This window comes from Coptis chinensis, chromosome 5 (assembly GCF_015680905.1).
Source record: "Coptis chinensis isolate HL-2020 chromosome 5, ASM1568090v1, whole genome shotgun sequence".
NCBI lineage: Eukaryota > Viridiplantae > Streptophyta > Magnoliopsida > Ranunculales > Ranunculaceae > Coptis > Coptis chinensis.
In genome coordinates, this window is record NC_141460.1 from 14,651,343 (window position 1) to 14,658,482 (window position 7,140).

Consider the following 7,140-nt stretch of genomic DNA (forward strand, 5'->3'; position numbering starts at 1 on the left):
CATTTAAGACTCGGTGGAAGTACCAGTTAATTGTTTCAGTTGATCTAAAAAACTAAACCTCAAAAGTCCGATTCTTTTAATCGTGCCTAACTATGTGTAAGAAAATGGCTACTTGTTCTTCAACCTTAATGGACCGACTATCAACTAACCCATAACCCCGCAATCGAGTGCATAGATGTTCAAATGTAAATATCCTCATTCTCAACTGTTCGCATATACGGTCACTACACCTGAACATTCACGTGAAACAATGTTTCTCTGAGCATCCCAATTTCTAATGAGGGCCCTAGGAACTATAACCCTTCGCTTATTTCTCCTATACCATTGGTACCACATCATAGCCTGTATGATTGTTAGCATCATAATAACCACAGCTAATTTACGCTCTTCGTCAGTCGGCATTCTACCTAATTAAATAGACAATCATGCATGAGACGAAATAAGACAAAGCAAAAACATGGAATGAGCAAATAATGACAAAAAGTTAATTTACTAGTAAAGAAACCAAATTCATAACCCAATCAAAAGCATGCCAACTAGATTACTAAGACAAGCGACAAAAAAATAACTTTTTACCAAAAACAACTACAATAAATCCAAATATGATGACTTGCCAATTACGTGTTAAATTGAACAAAAAGGCAGAAAGCATTATTTGGGCATTCAATATTTGATTTTATATATTTCTAATTTTGTGAGAGTTTTGTATTGAGATCTCACCTTGAGAGCATGAAAACTTGCTGAATTTTCAAACTTACTTGAATGAGCATGAAATCGATCAGTTTTGAGAATAACACAAAGAGAATTTAGTCAAACAACTTCCAATTTAGTAATCAATTATAAAATAATTAAAAGAAAACCTAAAAGATGTTAAACTATTGATCTAAAAAACAAAAAAATAAAGAAAAAGAATAAACAAAGAATGAGAGATGGAGTGAGAGAGATGAACGTACCTGAGTCGTGCAAATCAATGAAAAGTAACTCGCCTCTCCAAATCAATCAAAGAGAGATGTAGAGATTATGGAGAGAAGAAGAGAAGGGGAGAGATACCACCGAACCTATTAGAGAGATGATATCGGGGTTTTTTTTTGTTGGTGGCAATTTTTTTTTTTTTGTGGAAAATTTGAGTACAAATTTGTCGCGGCAAAATTTACATAGCTCCCCTTAAAGTAAATTTTGCCAACAAAATCATGGCAAATCACACAACTTATGGCAAATCCAAATAATATTTGTCGTGGGCCAAAAATACTTATCAAACAGTTGCAAACAAATGAATAGTCTTTATTTGCATTTTCCAGGGCAAATAGGGCTATCAAACACAGCCCCTAAGAGTATTCCCAATGCAAGTAACTTTTTTTCACCTCCACGTAGGACTATTTCCCCTCTTTGCTACTTTGTGGTGAAAAACAAGAAAAGGTTGCCCAAATGCAGAGGTGACTTTAAACCTTGGACGGAATGTTTGATTCCGTCTTAATGTAAAAATTGAAAAAACACGTCGGATGGAATGAAACATCCCGTCTGAAGTTTAAAAAAAAAAAACCGAAAAAAACTCGAAAAAACACACGGGACGTTTCATTCCGTCTGGAAAAAAAAAACTGAAAAAAAATTTAAAAAAAAAACACACGAGACGGAATAAAACATTCCGTCTGAAGCTCACAACTCAGCTACTATCTCGGTAGCAACTGCTACTCTCGTTTTCACTTAGTCAGAAGTCCCCGCCATTGTCACCCTTGCATTGGGCAAGGGGTTTTTGCTCCAAAGTAGTAAAAACTCTCAATTTCCCTTGTTTCTCACTTGCATTGGGAATGCTCTAATAAATCTAGTAATCTTCTCCATAGATGAGTGTTCGTGATTCCGAACGAATCGTCGGAATTCCGCCCAATATTTCAATTTTTCAAAAAACCGAAAAAACCAATATAGAGTCCAAATCTTGATGATTCCGAAATTAGTCGAAATTCAGAATATGATAGAGGTCGAAATTTGATGAATTTCAGTTTTTAGATTTTTCGCGCAATTCTGAAATCCCGAACTATGCATAGATCTAGCCAGTTTGTCTTAAAAAAGCTTCCTTTTTAAGTGGGTTGACTCTCCCTTGAGCGCTGACTCGTGTGTTGGCTTTGGTTATTGCTTTGACACGTCCTAAACTAGATCTCGATATGGATTCTATTACTCAACAAGACGGAAACTTTCCTTCCCTTTCTTCGAAAAAAACTTTTGGAGCTCGCTCTTCTCACAGAGTCGGTTTCCAATTCAACCAACACACTCCAACGGTTTTCTCTACAGGAGGTCGATGGAGTCATTAAAGTTCCAATGGATCTTCATTATGAGAGGTGAAACCGTGTGGAGAGAATGCTTAGTTGGATGTTTTATCGAGCATAGGCTATCTTTCCCTTATGTTAAGTCGGTGCTTCAACAAAAATGGAAAACAAAGGGCTCCTTTGAGATGACTGCAGACTGTGATTTGTTCTATTTTTTGTTTTCCATCGACAAAGATCGACAAGCGGTTTTGGATGAAGGTTCAGTGTTTATTGGAGGCAGATGTTTCATCATATGCCCTTGGACCCAACGAGTAGAGATGTACAAGAAGTCTTTGAACACCATTCCCATTTGGGATAAAATTCCAAAAATGTGTGATGCTTGCAATATATTTGGTCATACAACGGATAAATGCCCACGCAATACTCAGTAACCCAATAGTCCGAGGGTAACCAACTCCAATAGAGCTGACGGTAATGGGAGAAACAGAGTAGTGAGAACAGTCTTTAGAGTAGTTTATGTGGGAATGGTCCGAGAGAAGATGTGACAAGAAGGTATTGGACTCCTAGGTCCAACATTCTTAACAGTAGTACTTCATAGTTTACTGATGGTGCTGGAACTAGTTGTGAAAGGGATGTACTTGGGGTGCCAATCAGGATCAGTGACAATAACAGTGTAGCAGTGCTCATGGATAAGCAGTGTGAAGGTTCAAGTGTACGTAATTGAAACTCAGCAGGCTACAGTGACAAAGAGGGGTGTAGAAACTCAACTGATTGCACACATGGGAGGTAGTGATGAAGAAACAAGTGGGTCCCGATTTGCTATCCTAAATGAAATAGATAGACTTGACTTGGAAGTGAGCTTGCACTATTTCAGGAACAACCAACCTTAGTGGATCCTATTCAGATGACCTTTCTTTTGCCTGAGTTAAAAGACTTCAATGAACAAGAGCATGGTATTGAAAGTGTTATTTCTGAGGATGAGGTATCAATTCATGAAACTGAACACTTCCATCATGAAGCTCTTACCACAGTCACTGTGGATACGCAAGTACCTAATTTGTCCTTGCTGGAAATTGAAGCACCAGCTAAAACAGTAGTGCATCATTCAAAAACTCCACAAGGCAACAAAACTAAGCAAATAGGGGAGAATCAAAGCCCAATGAATGATGGGCTGGCGAGTAGGAAGAAGAGAGGGAGACCTAAATGGTCTAAAAATAAATACCAACATTAAATATGATAGTGCCAATCAGTATTTGGAATGTTCGGGGTACTAACGACATCCTTAGAGCTAAGAAAATAAATAAGTTGAGAATAGAAAAGAAGATTTGCATTATGGGTCTCTTAGAAACAAAAGTGAGGGAGCACAAATTTCATGATTTGGTTTGTGCTGCCCTAACTGGGAATGGTTTGAAAACTACAATAAGGATCCTTCTTGTAGGATATCGATGCAACTTCTCAAAGCTTCGGATCAATTAATTCATTTGAAGGTCTCTTTTTTGTCTAGCAAGGATCACTTTCTTCTAACTACTGTCTATGTTAGGAATGCCCGAAGGGACAAAATAAATTTATGTAGAGATCTTATCTTTATTGCTTCTTCCAGTCAGTTACCATGGTGTGTAGCAGGTGACTTTAATAACATTAGATTTGTTCATGAAAGGGTGGGAGGTGTTCATATGCATCCTAATGAAGCGGCTGATTTTGTTGATTGTTTTCAACAATCTGGGCTAGATGACCTTAAGTACTTGGGGTTCCAATTCACATGGAATAATAAGGGCGATGGAAGGAATAGAGTGATGACTAATTAAATTGACAGATGCTTTGTCAATAATGTTTGGTTAGCCGCTTATTCTACCTCCCAAGTGGAGTTTTTGCCTCATGGAGTGCCTGACCACTCGCCCATGTTGTTGTATTGGAATTGGTCTCATTATGTCAAGAAAGCTTCTCTTTTCAGATTTAAGAACTTTTGGGCAGTCAAACCAGAGTTCCAGAACCTACTACAGCAAACGTGGAGCACCAATATTTACTCTAATCCTATATATGTATTGATGGAAAAACTGAAGTTGTTTAAGAAAAAGATAAAGCCTTAGGCTAATTAAGGCCAATTTCACTGATTTACATTGCCAAGTTGAAGCTGCCAAACAAGTGCTTGTGGATGTCCAAGTGCAACTGCAAGATTTTCCCTATGATCCTTTCTTGAGTGAAAAGGAGAGTGGCTCTTGCAAAGTATACAAAACTTGTCAAAGATGAGGAAGCAGATATAAAGCAACAATACAATGATGAGTGGGTGATAGGAGGCGACAAATGTACAGCTTATTTCTTTAATGCCATTAAAGAAATTAAAGGAAAGGTAGAGGTGGTATCTGGAGCATTCATAATGAGCATGGAATCGCAATATCTGGACACAAGGAGGTTTTAGAAATCATCTGCTTGCAGTATTATAAGAGTCTTCTAATCACCTTATTTCTTCAAGAGTTGTTGAGAGACAGTAGGTATGGATTTTATTTATGTGATTAAAAATGTTTTCCATATTGCAATATAATATGCCTAGAGGAGTTAATTCCACTTTTCTTCGTCTTATCCCTAAAACTAAGAACCCCTCTAAGGTAGACTTTAGACCCATTGCTCTTTGTAATACTATATACAAGTGTGTATCTAAAGTAATTACTAATTAATAGGCCAAAGTTAGTGATTCATGATTTGGTTTTTTCTAACCAATCTGCTTTCATCCCTGGTAGAATGATTCAAGACAACATTTTGCTCTCACATGAATTACTCCGAGGCTATGACAGGAAATATGACACTCCGAGATGCTCCATAAAACTCGACATCAAAAAAACATAAGATATGGTGAGTTGGGATGCAGTTAAAGCCGAGCTTATCACTTACTATGTTCCGACTTCTATGAGAAAATGGATTGAGATGTGCATTTCTTCACCATCCTATTCAGTGCTTATCAATGGTACCCCCAGAAGGTTTTTTCTCAGGAGCTCAAAGATTGAGACAAGGAGATCCGCTATCACATTACCTCTTTGTTCTGGTCATGGAGATTCTGACATGTGTTATGAAGGAAAGATTGGCTTCCAAGATGATCAAGTACCATTCCAAATGCAGAAAAAGCCAATTGTCTCACCTAGCTTTTACGGATGATGTCTTGATTTTCTGCATGGGTGATATACAATCTGTTTAAGCCTTAAAGGATGGTCGGATTAGTTGAGTTTGGTCTGGCTACTGGTTTAAAAATTAACACTCACAAAACCTCTTTAATTTGCTAATAGGGGCATTGCTCTTGTATGTACTGTAACCCTCTCTTCCACTACGGGTGGACTTTTACACAGAAAGGCCGACAGAAGCTTTCTTAGTGCGCTTTTCGAGCTCTTAGCTTCTGCTAGCGGCGGGCAGCAAGGCCATAAAGTAAGTTTAGTTGCAAGCCAAGAAGGTACGAACGAAGTGACAGGCCTGCGGAGCGACTTTCATCAAGATGGTGGTGTGCTTGCCCATATTCTTGGAGTATAACTTATCAAATGCCTAGTCATATAATCTAGGTTTGTCCCGGGCTCATTTCGGCCAGGCTGGGTATTCATGAATGCCAACCTCTTATTGAAAAAGTCACCTCCAGAATCACTAACTGGAAATCAAGGTTTCTGTCACATACTGGGAGACTACAACTTATATATTTAGTGTTCATGACTTTTCATACATACTGGTCTAGAACTTTTATTCTTCCGCAAGCTTGTCTAGAGAGTGGAAAAAATTTGTACTCGGTTTCTTTGGAGTGGTGCTGATATGAAGGGTCATGCTAGTTTTAGTACCATCAGCAAACTTAAAAGATGAAGGTGGCCTTGGGGTTATGAATCTTCAATTCAATGTTCGAATAGAGGTGTATATTGTGGGTTTAGCTTCAGTGTGTGGGTGCAGTGGACATGGCAACAACATCTTAATGATAGTTATTTTGGACCATGCAAGTTCCAAGAGATTGTTCTGGACATGGAGAAATGTGCTTCAAGCTAGGGTAGATGTTAGAAAGTTGATTAGATATAGCATAACAGATAGTGAGAATACCCTCTTGTGGCACGATTTATGATGTGGTTCATCCCCTCTTCTGGAAAATCCACTGGTAGTACATAGCTGCATGGCAATTTCCTCTAGATACAAAAGTGAGTCATTTCATCAGCAATGGAGCATGGTCGGCTTCAGTGTTAGATATCCAGAATAGTCAATTGAGAAATCATATTCTTGATGTCTGGATCAATAGAAACTTGGAGCATGATAGAGTGATTTGGTTGCCTCACCACTCTGGACAGTTTACATCTAAAAATGCATATATGGCATTGAGATCAGTAAGTCCTAAGGTGAAATGGAGTAGTTTAGTATGGAGCAAATGGGTGATTCCCAAGTACTTGTTCACCTGGTGGCAACTTATGGGTAATAGCTTGTCCACACATGATAGGCTGGTTCAAAAGAAAATTCTCACCCAATTTTCTTGATGTCTTTGTAATCGAAGCAGAAAGTTCTTGAAACATTTATTTTTCGAGTACGTGTGAGTATTTCAAGGATTGTTACAGTGTATTAAGCCTTTGCTTAAGGTCTCGACTGATTTCAAAAATGCGAATCGAGAGTGGTCATCAATCATCAGGCCATGCAGAAAAACTAAACCTATCTCTGAAGTATATAAAGTTTACTTTTGTGTTGGTGTTGATGCTATTTGGAATAAGCGAAATGCCAGACGATTCTGACACAATTCTAGACCAGTGGAAGTGGTATTTCGAAAGCTATGTAGGGAAATGAAGAATTATATGCAACTGATCCTTCCTGAGTTGAACGATGCTCCCGACATCAGAAGATTGCTTACTTCTATTGGAGTTCAAGTTCACTTAAAAACTCC

At 38.2% G+C, this 7,140-nt stretch overlaps 1 long non-coding RNA gene across 1 annotated transcript; it reads left to right on the forward strand.

Moving 5' to 3' along the window:
• Positions 1 to 3,590: 3,590 nt before the first annotated feature.
• LOC147496829 (uncharacterized) lies at positions 3,591 to 6,792 on the forward strand. The gene is made up of 2 exons (XR_015194912.1): positions 3,591 to 4,747; positions 4,994 to 6,792. It is a non-coding gene; the product is annotated as an uncharacterized LOC147496829 (long non-coding RNA).
• The last annotated feature ends 348 nt before the right edge of the window (positions 6,793 to 7,140 follow it).